Raw genomic sequence first — 17,962 nt, forward strand, 5'->3', positions numbered from 1 at the left:
TCATGGTCCATCCTCGTCCTTCACCGTCGGTTCTAACCTCCCCTACCCACTTGATGATGGGGTCGACAGAAGTGAAAGCTGCTGGGTGGTGAAGTGGGTGTCGGGGAGCGATGCCGGGGCCAGGGTTCTCGCCAGCCTCAGCAGTCACCAGAGCAGTCCTCGCCTGGGATCTCCGTCAGCGGTTATCAGAGGCCACCTCCGGAGTGTGTGAACTTGCAGGTCCCTGCGTCTCAGCTCCAGAGAATCCGATTCCAGAAGTCCAAGGCAGATTCTAGGACTCTGCAGGATCAACAAGCGCTCTGCTGGCTGTTCTGAACCTGATTCTGGCTTCAGGGGACCAGGGACCCCTCTGTGTGAAACGTCGCTTGATCTGCATCTACCACGAAGAGCTCTTGTCTCCAGCTCTTCCAGACCTTGGAGTTCAAGGTCAGACAGGGAAACTCAGCCCCCCATCCGCAGACTCAGTCAGAAGCCTGGAGGACTGGGCTTCAGGTTGCTATCAGCACCCTCTCTGCCCTGGTCCCCCTAGGGATTCTGATCTCTATCCCCACCCAGCACTGGCTTGGCGAGGTGGGGGCCTCTGGAGAGGAGCAGTCTGGTTGGGGGGAGCAGCTGGGAGCAGGGACAGCTCTGGAGGAAGGAGATTTACTTCCCCAGGGATTGGGCAGTGCTGTGATGCTCCTGGCTCAGGGTTTTAAGGCTTTCCCCACCTTTTTAGACACACTTTGGATCAGAGCCCTTGGAGTTGCTGCCCTGGGCTCACTCAGTGCGTGGTGTCCCCTGGCAGGTCAGAGCACCGTGTTGCACCCCTGCCTTTGGGCCACTTCTGCTACTGCCCTCACCATGACTCCGGTGAGGAAACTGAGACCCACGAAGGTTAAGTAATTCCGATTAAGGGTCATCGAGCTTTGGGAAATCATCTGCCCCAACCTCTTCATTTTATAGCCGACAAAACTGAGGTCTACAAAGGGGTAACAGTTTCCCAGTTTCCCACAGACAGCCGGTACAGAAGCTAAGTGTGCAGCTAACTAGTGATGAGGCTGGGAGAGCATTCAGACCGGCGCCCGGGAGCGGGGTTTATTGATGGTCCAGGTAGCTGGTATCATGCCGGTGTTTTCCGTATTTAATCCTCACAGCGACCTCACGAGGACACACTATATTTTCATGTTTGATAAGATGAGGAAATTGAGACTTGGAGAGGTGAAGAGGCCTCGAGTGAGTGGTGGAGGCAGGATTTGAGCCTCTGTCTTTCTCATCCAGTCTGTGCTAGCGCTGTTCCATAGGAATATAATGCAAGCCACGTATGTGATGTTAATATTCGAGTAGCCACCTTAAAACGTAAAAGGAAACAGGTGAAATTAATAACACATTTAATCCAGTATATCCAAAATATTAGCATTTCAAAATGCAATCAGCATAACGAGTTTATTAGTGAGATATCTTGCATTCTTTTCCGTATGAAATCTTCATGAGCTGGTGTGCATCTGCATGTGCAGCACGTCTCGGTTTGGACCGGCCACACTCCAGATGCTCGAAGGCCACACGGTGAACAGCCCAGAGTGGACTGCTGCTGCACTATGCTGAGGCATGGAGCGCCTGCCTGCGTGGAAATCGGCACCCTGCCGCCGCCCGCTGCTGCCCTGGCATCCTGCTGTCCTCAGGGAGCAGCCTGCTCTTCTCTGGCCTCGCCTGCCGGCCAACCAGTAAGCCCCCCACCCTCCTCAGCTCGCTCCTGGAGAAGGCCTTGTTGTCAGACAAGAACCCTTTAAACAGGTGAGACAAAGGTGGCAAATGTCCCTCGTTCACATTCAGGCTCCATCTGGCTCTCCGGGCCCTGTTGAATGGCACTTCTATCAAAACATCTCATTTGGAAACGTCAGAGTGGCTTTTGAGAAGTCATCCGTCCCCCGACAGCGGCTGACAGATGGTGACAGCACGTGGTATCTAGTACACTGTGGACAGCGTCTTTTGCAATTGGGTAGCATTTTATTTATTCAACATGGCGTGAAGTCTCTCTGGAAGGAAAGAAACTGTTAACCCTGCCACACCAGGCTCCTCAGGCCTCCTCTCCCCTAATTTCCAGCCTCTTTTTGCCTGCTTGCTGCTTGCCTACCTGGAGTCAGAATCTTCCGGTCACTGCAGGCCATGATCGGCGGCGCCTCCCCTGCTCCCAGGCCCCCGAAGGAAGCCATAGAGGCTGCTGCTGCCTGCCGGCTCTGAATGGAAGTGCTTGGGGCTGCCCATGAGTCTCACCGGGTCCTGAGACAGCCCCCGCGCAGGAGGGGCCCCAGCCGTCCCCACAGCCGCTCTTCCTTCCTGGGCGTCACTGCTGGTGTTCCCCACCTGCCCCCCAGTGCCCTAGACTCTGAGATGAGGAGAGCTGCCCTCCCTGAGAGGCTGTGCTGCTCCAAGCTGCCCACTACCTCGCGGGCCTGCCATCCCTGTTTTCTCTCAGCTTCAAAGGAAACAAGAGTAGATTTTTTAGAAAGGAACGTTCACTAAAAACTAAAGGAAAACAATAACGTGCCCCCAAAAACACCCGAAAAAGCATAGAAATAAGTCCCAAGTTTTTTCAGGTCAACATTTCTGATCAAAAGTAAAGGCGCTCAAGTCTGTGATGAGATGGGCTGGTTCAGGCCGAGCCGCCTTCCCCCACTTCACCAGTGTTGGGAGTCCCCTCTTTGCTCACCGTGGGGGGGCTGCTCCTCCCCTGCCCGCGTTTCCTCCCCGCCGTTTTGGGGGTTGAGGCTGTGGCCAAGTAGTGCAGGTAAGCAAACATGGTGGGATAGAAGCCTGGTGGCCTGCTCTGAGTCAGAGGGAGAAGGCGCCGTGCTAAACTAGCCTTCCCTCGCCGTGGGGGATGGTGGCACCAGAGAGGGTTGGTTGTAACCTAAACCCTGTGTGGACCAGCGGACCCACATCCAGACATGCTGGGGAACGTCTGTCGGGTGCCACGTGGGCAACTGATTCATCCCCTTTGTCTTCTCACCGGTGGAGGAGAAACATCACACACGTAGGCACACACAGTGTGTGTCTTTCCCATCCCTGTTTCCTCGGGGGCTGTGTTAGGATTTCTGGAGAAGGCAGCATCTTGTCAAGAAAAGGACTCTTGCTCTAGAGCCGGACCCACCTACCTCTGTGCCGCGTCTGCCTGGCGCTGGGCAAGGCCGTCACCTCGGAGCCTCGGTGCCCTCGTCTGTGAAGTGAGTCAGGATGCCCATCTCGCAGAGCTAGCCCTAACCCTGCCAGGGTGCCCGGCGGTGAACTCCCTTCCTCATCCCCTCCTTCCTGTCCCTCCCCCTGTGCAGGTGCAGGGGGAGAAGGTTCCGGGGAGACGGGAGTAGACCAGCGTGAGATCCAGATGGGAGGAGCCCACAGCCCTCTCACTGTCACCCAGGCCCCCCTTCTAGTCCAGATGCAAGCTCAGCCTCCTCCAGCAGGACCCAGGCTCGCCACCCTTGAGGGGACTGCCACCTTTACAGGAAGCCTTCTGTCAAGGGGCCCTGCTGCTAGCCGGGGTCCACCACACGGTTTCTCTCTTCCCCAGCCCACATTCGTTGAGCCTGACCTCGGGCCAGCCCCGGGGCAGGGTAAGGGGAGCTGGCCAGAGCAGGCCTGGCCCCTGCTGGGGAGAGAGGTGGAGGCCACTCGTGGCTCCTCTAAAGCATGGCAGGTGCTGTGGGAGAAAGAGGAGGGGGCAGCTGTCACCAAGGAGATGACAGTTGAGCTGGCACTTAGAGGGTAATTAAGAGCTCCCTGAGCAGAGAATGGGAGGACATTCCAGAAAAGGTTCAAAGACCTGAAAGCACGGGGAGAACGGCTGGGTCCTCTATGCTCTGGGGGGGGGGGGGTGCACCTGGAGGGGGGCAGGGCTGGGACTGGGGGGCTGCACCGCCACCAGGGGCCTGCCCTTTGATGGAGGGGAGCCCGTGACCTCTCATCACAGGGTAGAGATGCAGTGGAGGCTGCGCGATGCGGCCGGAAAGCCCAGTGGCAGTTGGGGGCGTCGGGAGGGAGCACCGTGAGGGACGCTTCCTGGAGGACAGGAGGTCCGGGCAGCCGTGGGGGCCTGGCAGGTTGTGGTCAACAAAGGGAAATGGCTCTGACTGCCATTCCCTCTTCCCGAGCAGCCGAGCCCCGGCGCCCCCTTTTCTGTGATACCGCAGTGGTACAGCGCGTGCCTAGAGGGGCACACGTGCCCCATGCCTCCTGGGAAAGAGAAGTCATTCCTGAGCTCCTGCTGTGTGCCAGAATTACCTCATTTAATCCTCGAGATAACTCTGTGAGGTATTATTCCCATCTCATGGATATAGAAACTGACATTCAGAGAGGTTAAGTAATTTGGTCAAGGTCACACAGCTAGTAAGAGGCACAAGCCTCTTGAACTCAAGTCTTTCATATTCTGAAGGCTTTCTTCTTTCCACTCTGCTGTGCAGGGCATTTGGTTCCTAGCTTCCTGAACCTGAGCTCCTTCTAGCCCCTGGGGTTCTGGAGGAATTTGTATGACATTGATGCTGCCTTCATCCTTAGAAGGCTGTCACTGGAGTGACGGGAACAGGAGATGTGCAGCCGTCACAGTGGGAAGAATGAGGCGGTGAGGGAGCACCTCATTGCTGCGTCTGGATGGGCGGCGGCCGCGGCTCCGCCTGGCAGGGCCTGTGATGGTTCTGCTTCAGCTGTTTCCCCAAACTCATCCGAGGCTGCCCTTTGAGCAGGTGGAGTCCAGGCCTCAGGATGCCCGCGGGGCCCTGGAAGATGGAGTCGCCTTTGTGGAGCGGGGCCGGCCGTCCTCAGAACTGACTGGGGCAGAGCGCAGGCTTCTCCCCATCTTGTGGGTCGTGGACCCGACTGAGACTCTGCCACAAACTGTGGAACTCTCTCCAAAACACTGCACTCTGCACGCACGCTCACACACACGTGTTTGCACAACGCTGGCATTTCCAGACTTCGGTCCATCTGTGGACTCGAGAGATTAGGCTTTCTCCCTGGAGATGCCAGGGGAGTACATTTATGGTCACACAGCTCCCAACCGTGGCTCCTTCTGACCCCTCCTCGTCCTGCCGCTCCTGGAGGAAGCGAAGGAAGTAACTCGGATCCAGTAATTTCCTTTCAGGAGTGTGGGGGGAGGCTGAAGGCACTGGCCAATGAGAGCTTTGGCTTCTCCGTCTGTGTAAATTGCTCCAGGTCCCTGCCGCCCCCTCGTCTGTCAGGACGTGGGTGGGCTGCCCCAACAATCAGGAGTGGGCTCTGTGTCTGAAAATTTCCAGGTGCCAAGCTGCTGGGGATGCTGGCTCTGGGAACGCCGGGAGCTCCACCTTGCGCTGAATTGGCTGGAAAATGCTTTGGAGGAGAGGAGCCCGTTGCTGCAAGGCCCTGAGGTCCTCCTCCCTTCCTGCCTCGGCCGCCTCTCGCCCGCACTGTCCCTGCCCGGCGGGAAGCACATGCGCTCCTAACAGAGCTGCCTAATCACTTATTTAAGCTAGACGTTTGGTGCATAATGACTCCTGGCTGGGACCAGAGAAGGCCATGAGCCATCCTCTGTAGGGACCAGACCTGTGGACATGTCCTGCTGGCTGTAGCAGCCGGGGGCAGTCTTCCCTGAGGCAGTGCCGGCTGCATGGGGGAGCCCAGAGGTTTGGGGGCTTCTGGGGACTGCACAAAGACAACTGACACTTGCTCCCTCCTTTACCTACTCTCCTCCCGGGGGGTGATGGAGTGGGGAGGTGGGAGGCGTAGTGCCTGGGGTCCTTTCCCAGCTCTGCCAGTGGCTCTTGAAGGGCAGCTCCTGCGACAGGTCAGTCCTGTGTGCACCTGCATTTGCCTCCCAGCTGGAGGAGACAGAAAATCTGGCAAAACCTGAGGCTGCCCAGGCCCTGGGGTGTGGCTATGAAGCCCAGCAGACTTGCTGTTGGCCCAGAGTTATTAGGTCTGGGGAGAGAGGCGCTAGAGAAATAGAAGCTACAGCCGTGTTAATTATTATTATTTCTATCATTATTACAGAGGCGAATGTTCCCCCTGTTAATTCCCTGGGAAAATGGCTGTGAAAACGAGCTGGCACTGCCCAGGCCTTGTGCCCAGGAGAGCAAGCACTGGCCTCCAGACCCACTCCCTCCAAGCCAGCCAAGCGTGCGCTCTCTGCCTGCTGCCCCCCACACACGCACGCTTGTGCACGGGCATACATGCACACTCACACATGTGCAGCCCAAGCTGCTCCAGCTGAGAGGAGCTTGCCTAGCTCCTGAAGCTCTTGTTCTTTTTTTTCTCTTGTGATGAGAACTTTTAAGATCTGCTCTCTTAGCAACTTGCAAATATGCAATACGGTGCTATCAACTGTAGTCGCCACGCTGTACGTTACATCCCCAGGACTTACTGATTTTGTAACTGGAAGTTTGTACCTTTTGAGCCCCTTCACCCATTTGGCCTCTCCCCACCCCCTGCCTCTGGCAACTGCCTGTCTGTTCTCTATATCTCTGAGTTCAGTTTTTGTTTTGGGGGTTTTTTAAAAAATTCAACGCATAAGTGAGGTCATATAGTATTTGTCTTTCTCTGTCTGACTTATTTCACTCAGCATAATGCCCTCAAGGTCCATCTATGTTGTTGCAAATGGCAGAATTTCCTTCTTTTTTATGGCTGCATAACTTTCCATTGTGTGTGTCTATATACGGTGTGTATACACACACACACACACACTACATCTTCTTTATCCACTCATCCATCGATGGACACTTAGGTTGCTTTTGTGTCTTGGCTATTGTGAATATGGTGCAATGAATGAATGAATGGGTGCACTTGTTTTTATCTCAGTGGAGGAAAACTGTCCAAGCAAAGCCATGTGAGGTTTGGAGTATTGGAAACCCCCTGCATTAGTTGTTCTGGAGCTTTCTGTTTACAAGCACACACACATCACTCCACAGACTCCCTCACAGCCTAGCAGTTGATGTGGTAGTTAAGAGTGAGGTCTTCCATGTCACATAGTGCTGGACTTGAATTGGGGCTTCTACGTGTACTAGCTGTGTGATCTTGGGCAAGTTGCTTAACTTCTCTGAGCCTCCATTTCCCCTCCCGTAAATATAACACTACAATTCTCATAGGGTTGTTGTGTGGATTAAATAAGAAAAAAAGCTTTGTGAAAGGCCCAGCCGATAGTCAGCGTTCAATGAAGGGCACCTATTCAAATTGAAGGCGCATGTTCTTTTTCCCATCTTACAGAGGAGAAGAAACTGGGGTTCAGTGAGATTGTCCCATGGGTGGGAAGTGATAGAGCTGGGATTAGAACCTCGAGGGTCCCGCCCAGACGAGCTCTCTTCCTGCCAGTCCTTCAAAGGCGGCTCATTCCCTGGGAGACTACAAAGTGGCCGTGTGGACCTGGGCATCCCTGGAGTTAGCCTGTTGACCCTCCGCTGCCACCAGCTCTGTCCTCCCTGGCCTAAACACACAAATGGCCACCCTTCTGGGGACTTCTTGAAGGGCTCAACTGGAGGGTGCCTACAGTCGAGGCTGAGTCTCTGCCAGGTGGGGCAAGGGAGCAGGGACCGGTAGACCAGACCTGGGAGCCAGGTGGAAGCCCCAGGGGCTGGTGGGAGCAGGGGGAGGATGGTGCTGGATGAAGAGCAGGGTAGGGAGAGTCCAGAGAAGGGGGGGACGGGGAGGGGACGGTGCTGGATGAAGAGCGGGGTGGGGAGAGTCCAGAGAAGGGGGGGCGGGGAGCGGACACAGGCCTCACAATGAGGGGCCGCGTGCTGGGCTCCCCTGGCTCCGTGTGCTGCAGCCCCTGAAGCCCCTTCCAAGAGGAGAAGCCGCACACTCAGGGGTCCTCATGACCCTGTCAGACAGTGACCGCACATCCTTAAGCTTGGGGGCAAATCCAGCTGTTAAATTTACTTCTCAGCTGTAATGTGATTGTGAATTTCTGGTCTGTGAATTCTGTCTCAAAGCTGTTGTTAATTTATACGATTATGTAACAACATGCATATGTGTGTGTGTAGATATATACACACTTGTACACGTATGTACTCGCATAGAAATATGCTGAGGTTGTTAAAAGAGCCCTGGCTCTTGCCCCTTACTAGCTGGATGAGCTTGGGCGAGAGGCTTAGCTCCTTTTGGCCTCAGTTTCCCCATCTGACAGTGGGGTAGTATAATAGAGCCATCATGAGGTCTCAGAGGGCAGTGGCGAGGGCCTGGCAGAGAGTAAACACCTCCTGGCTTCCGCACGGCTGTGCGAGGCGCGTGGCACCGCCCTTTTGAGCCCTGAGGAAGCTGAGCCTAGGCAGGTTGGGGGGCAGGCGCTCCCCTTTTCTCAGAGTGCTCGGGTGGGGCTCAGTGCATGTTTGCAGAGGGAAGGCCTTTCGCCCCTTCCTGGTGCAGCTCTGGGCTCTCTCACTGAGCCCGGCTGACCACCTGCCTGGCCCAGGAGCCGACTGAGCCCAGGAGGACAGGGAGCCTCTCCAGAGCTGCCTGGGGGCTGTGCTGGGCTCCCTATGCTTGCTCACACAGCAGGGACGCCCAGAGTCCCTGCCACGGGGGGCAGTCTCAGGGTGCGATCCTTCGCAGGCTCACGGAGCCCTGGAGACCGTTGGCCAGCCCAGGGGCAGGACTGCAGGGGTGGGCTCCCAGAGACAGGCCCAAAGTCCTCTCCACTTAGGGCCGAGTAGGCGTCATGTAGTTTCTTGGCAGGTCATGCCTTTTTGGTTTCAAGCCCTCTTACCGAGGAAGTTCTTCCCCACATCCAGCCACAGTGTCCTATGCCATATCATCTGGTTTCCTAGCCTCTGGTCCTCAGAGGAGATGGACTTGGCTTCGGGTCCCAGCCAGACGCTCTGGGAGGACCAGGAGGAGAGGTCGGGGCCCCTGAGCACGTTAGTGAGTCCTCGGGCCGGGGTCTGACCTTCCATGAGGCACGTTCACACATTCTAGCCCTGGTAGGTTAGGAAATCAGGGTCCTGGAGAGCCTGACTCCCACCCCAGATTCACCCTGGAATTGTCTTCCTGGCTGGGAGATTTGAGTGGAGCCCACTCTGCGGGGAGAAATAGGAGGAGACCACCAGCCTTACGGGGCAGCAGAGGGCAGTGCTGCGGCCCGCGGCCCAGCAGCCAGCCGTCTGCGCTTGCTCCTCTGCTCCGTACTCCTTGCAAGATCTTGGGCAATCTGCTTGATGGCCTGAAGCGTCAGTTTCCTGGTCTATAAACTGGGGAGGCCAGAGTTCCTTCTCCAGGGGGTGGGAGGGTTCAGTGAGAGGATGTGTGGGAAGCACTCAGCTTGGTGCCGGCAAGTGAAACGGGCCATTGTGAACACAGAAGCTGGGGGGCAGCCCTGAGACGTCGCGCGTGGGGCGCTCTGTGAACGTACTACGTGGCACCAGTGCTGCAGACCATGCTCCCAGACTGCTGCCTGCAGCCTGGTGCCAGGCGTGGCGCTCAAGGGAAGGGAGCAAGCAGTCTCAGCTGGGGTCCCCCTGCGCTCAGTGAGTGCTTTCATGAAGCTGAAGGGAGGCCACCAAAAGCAGAGAAGGGAAAAGAAAACCCCAGCAAATTCTCGTCTGTGCTCCGCAGCTCCTGGGGGAACTGAGCCGCATAATACAATGAGATTTAATAAAATGCCTTTAACTCGCAAAGTTTGTCTGCTGCCAGCTCCTTAATTAAATTGCCTAAAGCTGCTCTGCAAGGGCAGCACAGACTCCCGTGTTTAAGGAGCAGGGTGTTGCCATGGCATTCCCTCAGCAGGGCCAGCGGGTGTGTGGGAGCATGCAGATGTGGTGTGGGGTCGGGCCCCTGCCCGCGTGTCCTCCCCGCCGCACACTCACACACAGGCACACACACGTGTGCTGTGGTGGTCAGACTCTGGTCTGGTTTTCCTGGGAAAGGATTTCATCCTTGCTAAGAATGCTGAGCCCAGGCTTAAGAAACGGCGACTTGGGGCCATTTGAGCAGAGCAGAGCTGGCCAGCTAGTATGGCTGTGGCGGGTCCAGGCACAGCCCTGGGCACTCAGGGCAGCCTGTGGGGTCTGGGGCAGCAGGCGTCTCCCCACCATTCTCTCCCGTGAAAGCAGCTGCCTTCATTTCCCCAGGTGCACTGTACAAATGCACTTGTCTGTGTGCACCCCGACTTGAGAAGGGTGGGGAAGCGTGGACTGGGGTCTTCTTGGTTTGGTGAGAAAGGGGTATGTTCTTTCACACATGGAGGGTGGAGCAAAGAGAAACTCACCCACTTGTGCAGTTTCCCTTCAGATACAATGGTTCTCGGTCCTGGCTTCACCTTAAAACCAGGTGGGGATTTTTCCCCAATGTTTTATTATGGAAACTTTCAAACATAGGGCGAAAGTTGAAGGAATGTTGCAGTGAGCAGCCGTGCACCCACCACTTAGATTCTGCCATTAACCTTCTCTTAGACATGCTTTATCACATCTCTCTCCATCTCTCCATCAATCCTTCTTATTTTTGGTGCATTTCAAAATAAATTGCAGACATCAGTACCCTTCTCCCTGAATACTTTAGTATCAACAACTGTGGAGTTAAATTTTTGTTTACAGTCTTTTTTTCTCTATTGATGTAAAATTTACATACAAAGAAATCCTACAGAGTTTTTTCTTTTTTAATAACACCCCTGCATCCTACCCGCCAAGGTTGATTTAATTGGTCTGGAGTGGGACGTAGGCATCATTATATTTTAAAAGATTCCCATATAATTCCATGGTGCAGCCCAAGTTGAAAAACATAGATAACAGGAGGCAAAGGATGGCCATTTTTATCCCTGCACGCCCGGGCCTGTGCCCTGCTTGCCTTGCTGCCCTCTCCCCTCCTCCGGTTCTCTCCGTGTGTGCCTCACACGTCTATGTTCACGCTTCTTTCAGGGTGACCTCTGTGTCCACGTGAATCTACTTGTTCTCACGTTAGTGTTACAGGGCTCTCATCGTTTAATGTATGTTTACCAGGGGTAGAAACCATTTGAAACAGTTCAGATTCTGTACATGTCACAGCAATGAAGCCATACAAATTTTCTTATGATGGTCAGGGTGCTTATGGTGACCGGATTGTGGAGATGGATGGAGGAGCTGGTGATGCTAATGGAGGGTGTTCAAAGTGATGTGTGGTGATGGCAGCCAGCCTGGGGGTGGCAGGGGCCGCAGTGGGGCTGGTGATACTGATAAAGATGGTGGGCTGCAGGTGGGTGACCACGTGGCCGCATGGTGGTGAACCTCAGTGGCAGCAGTGTGGGGTGAGACGGTGGGCTGCAGGTGGGTGACCACGTGGCTGCGTGGTGGTGAGCCTCAGTGGCGGCAGTGTGGGGTGAGATGGTGGGCTGCAGGTGGGTGACCACGTGGCTGCGTGGTGGTGAGCCTCAGTGGCGGCAGTGTGGGGTGAGATGGTGGGCTGCAGGTGGGTGACCACGTGGCTGCGTGGTGGTGAGCCTCAGTGGCGGCAGTGTGGGGTGAGACGGTGGTGGTTCTCGTGCGATGCTGCTGGCGTCGCCCTTCCCTGCGTGTGCAAACACATGCTCATTCGCCTCACTGACTCCCATCTGGGAAGAGTGCTGGTTGTCACGTGGCAGGAAGGTTGGTTCCCCCATTGGGGAACCCCACTGCTGTAAGGTCCGGCTCCTTCTGAAATTCTGGGAGACCACCTGAGGACCTTCTCCCACTGGAGCCCTGGGAGAGGCCCCGACGGTGCGGCAGCAGCTCCGTGCTTGGCCACCCTGTTCCACTGCACTTTACAGTCAGACTCCAGTGTTTAGTACCAGCGATCGTCAGGAACGTTTATTTGAGATGAACAGTTCTGGGAGCCAGGCAGACTTGGTGTGCCAGCCATCTCACGATCGATAGAGGTTTTATTTGCTGCCTGCGTGGTTTCCTGTTCCTTTCCTGCCTGGTAGGCTCGAGGGAGGGCAAAGGAAGAGTGGCCTGGGTCCTCCTCCCTGGCCGCAGGCCGTCAGGGCAGAGAGGGGTGATGGCCGAGCCCTCCTGACCTCTCCCCGCCTGCGCCCTCTGAATTGTCCTAGGCACCAGGCTGCGAGAGGTTTAAGGATGAGAGTGAGGTTGGGCTGCTAAGACTTACTCCTTTTTTAAATATATAAATAAGCCCAGAGAATGGTGCTGAAAAATACCTTTAAAATAATGTTATCCAACCCTGAAAGGGGTTTTACAGATGAGAAAACTAGGGACAAGTGGGCGGCACACAAAATCCCTGTTGGGAACGACGGTAAGATACCCTCATGTTTGCATTCCCTCTCCCAGCGCCAAGACGCCTCACGCCGGGACCTCGTTAGACCCAGACCCCACCTGCGGGTCGCCGGGGGATCTCCTGCCCCTCTGACAGCCGGCCTGAGCCTCTTCCCAGATTCTTTCCACCAGCGATGAGCCTGGTGACGCCTGTGTAGCACATTCAGCTCATAGTGGGTGGTTCACACCAGCCTTTGCATTGGATCTGTACGACAGCTCTGTCTTATCCCCATTTCCAGAGGAGAGAGCTGAGGCTCCCAGAGGTTAAGCATCTAGCCAAGCTTGCACAGTTAGTAAGTGGCAGGTGGGAACTACAACCCAGGGTCCCAGTGTTTGTCTCCTGGGGCTGCGCTCGCAAACTGGATGGCTTCAAACAACAGGAACATGTTGTCTCCAGTTCTGGAGGCTAGAAGCCTGAAATAACAGCGCCATCAGCGCCATGCTCCCTCTGTACCTGTGGGGAGGATCCTGCCTCGCCACCTCTGAGCTGCTGGGGCTGGCCGTTGGTCTTGGGCGCTTCAGTCTCTGTCTCCGTCATCACGTGGCAGTCTCTGTGTCTGTGTCTAAATGTCCCTCTTCTTATAAGACACCAGTCTTATTGATTATAAGGGATTATAAGGTTATAAGATTTTAATTAAATTTAATGTTATAATGTTAAATGTAATAATGTTTTAATGTTATAATTATAAGATTATAGGGCCCCACCCTAATCCAGTATGACCTCATCTTTACTTGATTGCATCTTCAAAGATACTTAATTTCCAAATTAAGGTCCCATTCACAGGTACTGGGAGTTAGGACTTCACTGTATCTTTTGAGGGGACTCAATTCAACCCATCACAGTCCCCAACCCAAGCCTGTGGCCCTCACAAGATGCCATTTGCATCCTGGGCTCCATCCTGTCCATTTCCTCCTCCCCATCTTCTGCTCCCAAGGACCAGGTACTCCCCTCTCCTGCAACGCAGAAAGTGGGGCTGGCTGGCAGCACCTTTCATCTTCCACTCTTCCCGAATTATTACAAGCTACTAAGGTAGGATCATGAAATATAGGTGGGCTTTCTGTCTTTTTTATTCCCAGACAGTAAAAATCATTAAAGCTTGCTCTTAATTAGTTTAATTTCAAAGCTTCTAAATATTGATTTAACCTCCACTCCTTTGTACTCCCCACAGTCGCTGAATTATGCCTGTTATTGATCACGAGCGGCAGCGTTTCCATCCACCGGGCTCAGGGGCCCTGGGAGCTGCTGGTCCCCCAGTGGGTATGCTGGGCTCAGAAGGCGTGGACGGGCGTGGGGGAGAGGGAGCCCCTGCCAGATTAGGAAGGGCCTTCCCTTGCAGGGGGCTGCTCAGTAGGCCAGGGGCCAGTTTCTTTCTCATGGGTTGGCCCGGGCTCAAGGGAGTTTGAATGAGGAGAAGTCCGCTGGGAATCTCCACCTTCCATTCTGGGCTAGCGGAGAGCTGGGCAGCGTTGGGGGAGGGTGGTGTGGGGCCAGGGTTTGGAGCACAGGCTTTCGCCTCAGCCAGAACCTTGTTGAAGTCCTGGCTTCACAAGCTGGATGTTTTCGGGCAAGGTGTCCACCCTGTCACATCTGTGAAGTGGGCGAGTAACCCCGTATCCTAGTTGTGGTTACGAACGCTCAGTGCAACCACTCAGGCCCCTAACCCATGGCCCCGCTCGTCATCTGTCCTCAGTCAAGGGCCGCCGTTATCAGCACTGCTGCCCACCGCGGAAATCAGGACTAGGCCTGGAAGCACGCTGTCTTCTAGGCCTGGCTCCGTTACTGGTTTGCTGTGTGACCTTAGCCAAGTCACTTAACATCCTTTCCGTTAAAATGAGATGATGGCACCTATGACCTTACAAGGCTCTTGTGAGGATCATATAGGCTCGCGGATGTGGGAGACTTTGAACTGAAGCTGCGGCCGATCCCACTAGATTGTTGTGGTTATTGATGGCTCTGGTGCTCACAGCCTCAGATGCCCCCTCGGCCGCCCTCTGCCTGTGGTAGCGTGTCCAGACCAGTCTGGCTCCGGCCGGTGCTGCAGCCCTTCAGCACATCACCCGCACTCTGGGGGTCCACCTCACGGCGTCCCCTGGACGTGCACGCTGCCTTCCACAGCTGTGCTCTGCTGGCCTACTGAAGCAGGAGACACTTCCTTGTAAATTTTTTTAAACAACTTTATTGAAGTATAATTTGCATACCATCGAATCTGCCTGTTTTTTTGTGTGTGTTTTAAGATTGGCACCTGGGCTAACAACTGTTGCCAATCTTTTTTTTTTTTCTGCTTTATCTCCCAAAACCCCCCTGTACGTAGTTGTATATCTTAGTTGCAGGTCCTTCTAGTTGTGGGATGTGGGATGCCACCTCAACGTGGCCTGACGAGTGGTGCCATGTCTGCACCCAGGATCCGATCCCTGGGCCGCCCCAGCGAGCGTGTGAACTTAGCCACTTGGCCACGGAGCCGGCCCAATCTGCCTGTTTTTAGTGTAAAATTCAGTGAGGTTTAGTAAATTTCCTCTGAATTTTTGCCCAGCTTCTCACATGAGGCAGAGTCGTGTTCTCTCCTCTAGGCCGTGCCCTTGTGGACCTTGGTGACTCCTTCTCTGACAACTCTTATGCTTTACTGGAGTGTTTTTTTAAATCTGTGCCTCCCCCTGCCCTCCGCATAACCTAGTACCCCAGCCCCTCCCAGTGCCGGCATACCATCGGGCTCTATTAACGCTCATCAGGCAGAGCGTCCCCTTGTGGCCAGGACAGAGAAGGTGAGGGGTCTGGAATACTGGAGTGTTGTCTGTCAGGACAGTGATGAGGAGCTCTTCGTATGCATAGCTTTACCAGAGCGGTCCGCCGGCACTGTTCTTATTCACAGAACTCTAATCTCTGCTGCAGGGGCCTTGGAGATGACCCGGGGGCACCTCTCAGCACCAGCCCCCATCAGAGCCGCCTGGAGGGTTTGCTCCAACACGGTTGCTGGCTCACCTCCCTTCCCGATTCTGGAGGCCTGGGGTGGGCTCGAGAACCCGAATCCTAACACGTTTCCAGGAGAGGCTGACACTGGTCCAGGGCCCACAGTTTTAGGACTGGTGCTCTAACCCATCCCTCACTTCACAGATGAGGAGCCCGGGCCTGGAGAGGTAAGGGGACGGATTCCGAGGTCTGTCCCTAAGCCGGGACGAGAACCCAGCCCCGTCCTGTGTCCTCTACCACGGGCTCCCGCACCCTGACCTCTGCTTCCCCCTCTGGCTTCAGAGAAGCTGGATGAGGGTAGAGAAGGTCGGATGGAGCTTCTGAGAAACGCTCTGCACAGGTCTGACCCCGATCTGGGGAGGGGACTGCTGAGGGAGAGCCCAGTGGGACTGGGGAGGGGTCTGCTGAGGGAGAGCCCAGTGGGACTGGGGAGGGGTCCCAGGAAGGAATAGTCAGGGCAGGCCTCGAAGAGGTGGTGCGGACTGACAGGCCGTTCTCACGGTGGTGAGGGGGCCAGAACTGCTGCAGGGCCTCAGCTGCAGCCATCCGTCTCCAGGCCTGGCCGCCAGAGCAGCTCCTGCTCTGATCTCTCTCGGAGCTTCATCTGGAGGCCTGCTGACGGGATGGGTGGGTCTCCTTTCCTCTCCGCCTTGTCCATTTTCATTCTGGTTTCATTTTCCTTTTCCATTGGAAGAGGTTTGGCCTTTCTCCTTGTTTAACCGATTTGTTCCCCATTCTCTCTGCCTCTTTCTCTTCGTCACCCAGGCCCCAAACCTTCTCCCCAGGCACCCCCACCCCACTATGCCTTGGGGGGTCCCTCCCTCTGCACTGCAAACCCTGGAGAGGGGAACTCACATCTCCAGCTGGTGCCCGTTCACCTCAGACCACACTGGATACCTGTCGGGCTTCCCTCTCTGTTAGTTCTGGGGCCACAAGCCACAGAGCTGCCCCGGAGGAGCGCACCGTCTGAGAGAAGATGAGCATAGTATTGGACGTGGGCTGTTCGAGGATGGGGGAGATGCAAGGGATAATTACTCGGGGTGGGCAGTGCTCAGGGAAGCCTTCAGCGACTGAATGTGCATTGAGACCCCAGAGTGGGAGGGATTCCTGAGATACACAGTGAGGAAAGGGACTTCTGGGCAAGGCCCCTGCATGTGCAAAGGCACGGGGGCAGGAAAGAGCCTTTTTGCATCTCTCTGGAGCTTTCTCCTCCTTTCCCCTGCGCCTAGCTACTAGGGACCCACTGTGTCTGAAGGTGTGTCCTGGGGCCCTGGCTGCAGGAGCAAGCCCTTCAAGAACGCTGCAAGGTCTGCCCAGCACCTCATCTGATTCTGGGAAGGAATTAGAGGGGGAGGTGGGAGAGGCTCAGCGGCTGGGCTGGGCTGCCCTTCTGGCTTGTGCCTGGGGCCAGCATAGAATGTCTGGGCTGCCATCAAGCAGGGACACTTAGAACTCTGCTAGGAGGGGCCCTCTGCACCCTCCCAGGGAGCATCTGGGGAACCGGGAGCTGCTCGCCTGAGCTGGGAGGAGCTGGGTTGTTTATGGGTGAGCGCTGTGCCACGCATCAGCGAGCTGTCCATGAGCCGAGTCCTAGAGCCACCCTGAAGACCAGAAACTAGACCCCGGTTGGAGACCTCAGGGAGGGCTTATAGTTGACGCAGGAGAGGGCAGCTCCATCCGGAAGGAGCGTCCACCTGCAATGGGAGGGCTCCCAAGAGAGGGTGCCCGCCTTAGAGGCCACGTGACCATCAGCGGGGCCAGTCTGGTGCTGGCCTGGAACAAAGGGGGTTTAGAAGCCAGGGGCTGTGCCCCACCGCACTGAGGTGGATAAACAGGGAAAGGGGTCTCCTGAGCGCCAGGTGCGTTACAGACATCATCGTTTCACTTTTCCCCCGTGAGGTAGGCTTTCTGCCGAGTTTCAGAGGAAGAGCCTGATGAGGAGAACATTCAAGGTCACATGGCCAGCACCGGGCTCTAAAGGCCTCATTTGAGGCACTACGCTAAGCCCTCAGAAAGGTGGCTGGAGTCCACAGGATTTCTGGAGGGGCAGCCTGAGACAGCTCCAGGTGGGTGAGGATCAGAGCCCCCGGAGGCATAAACCTGAGTCAGAGAGAAGTGCCTTCTCCCCCGAGGGGGCTACAGTGGCCGCACAGTGGCCAGAGCCGGGGGCAGGGCGCCGGCCCTGTGTGTCCCCTTCCAGCTGGCGAGTAGGCAGGCGGAAGAGTCCGGAGCCCAGACTCTGACCCACCTGGTCTTCTGGAGCTCTGAAACAGCCAGCCAGCCCCTTCCTCTCTCCCCGCCCTGCACTTCCTTGCCTTTTTTCCTTCCTTACCTCCCACTTTTCCCCCTTCCACAGATGTTTTCTGAGCTCCTACTGTGTGCCAGACTGTTGGAGGAACTGGCACTTGGAACACAGTTCTTTCCCCTGAGAGGCTCACAGTCTGGTGGGAGAGACAGACAGTAACCAGCCAGTTTATGATGGGGGGATGCGGGGCACAGTCGGAGCCCAGGAGAGGGGCAGTGGGGTCAGAGAAGGCTTCCTGAGGATGGGCAGGCGGTCAGCAGAGGCCTGGCAGCACCTGGCAGTGGGACTCAGCCTGGCGCTGCTCCCTGTGCCCTGGCAAGCCGGCTCCGCTCCCCTGAGCCTTCTTTGGTGCAGTGCAACCAGACAAAAACAACTGTGTGCTGCCCGCTGGCACCCCCACTCCTAATTCAGAAGGAACAAGCAGGCTGCCTTCCAGGCTTCCAGCTCTAACACCCTCCCTGCGGCCCAGCCAGCTGG

At 55.9% G+C, this 17,962-nt stretch overlaps 1 protein-coding gene across 15 annotated transcripts in view; it reads left to right on the forward strand.

The window, feature by feature from the left end:
- LRRN2 (leucine rich repeat neuronal 2) overlaps window positions 1-17,962 on the forward strand; it is a 59,842-nt gene that overhangs the window by 31,810 nt on the left and 10,070 nt on the right. For 6 of the 15 annotated variants that reach the window (XM_070496804.1, XM_070496806.1, XM_070496807.1 and 3 more), the window contains 3 exons: window positions 220-426; window positions 1,497-1,703; window positions 1,813-3,203. The exons of 3 other annotated variants lie outside the window; for them this stretch is intronic. The gene's annotated coding sequence lies outside the window, so the exon portion shown is untranslated. Of the gene's footprint in view, window positions 1-219; window positions 427-1,496; window positions 1,704-1,812; window positions 3,204-3,308; window positions 3,833-7,705; window positions 13,474-17,962 lie in introns of those variants that run through there. 6 more of the 15 variants (XR_011497988.1, XM_070496809.1, XM_070496811.1 and 3 more) reach the window with 6 other exon arrangements.

The sequence above is a fragment of the Equus asinus genome, chromosome 25, assembly GCF_041296235.1.
Source record: "Equus asinus isolate D_3611 breed Donkey chromosome 25, EquAss-T2T_v2, whole genome shotgun sequence".
Lineage (NCBI taxonomy): Eukaryota > Metazoa > Chordata > Mammalia > Perissodactyla > Equidae > Equus > Equus asinus.